The following is a 252-nucleotide window of genomic DNA, read 5'->3' as shown; positions in this document are numbered from 1 at the left end:
CCTTAAAATGACCACATACACTCCATTTTGAAAACGCTTTGCTATATGCAGTCTTGTCCATCCTTCTCCCAGGGGCCAGCGAAGCGCTTTAACGTTACAACCAGAGCTCTATTGGTGTAATTTAGGCAAAAAATTAGAGAAAAATCCTATTGGCCCTTAAGGGAGGGGGGTGCAAACGAGGTCCATAAGGGGCAACTCCCCCCCCCCCCTTACCCTCCATTCACTTTTTCTTTTTCCATTTCACCTAGCATA

Source organism: Penaeus monodon, chromosome 27, assembly GCF_015228065.2.
Source record: "Penaeus monodon isolate SGIC_2016 chromosome 27, NSTDA_Pmon_1, whole genome shotgun sequence".
In the NCBI taxonomy this organism is placed as follows: domain Eukaryota; kingdom Metazoa; phylum Arthropoda; class Malacostraca; order Decapoda; family Penaeidae; genus Penaeus; species Penaeus monodon.
Note: the sequence above shows the minus strand (reverse complement) of the source record.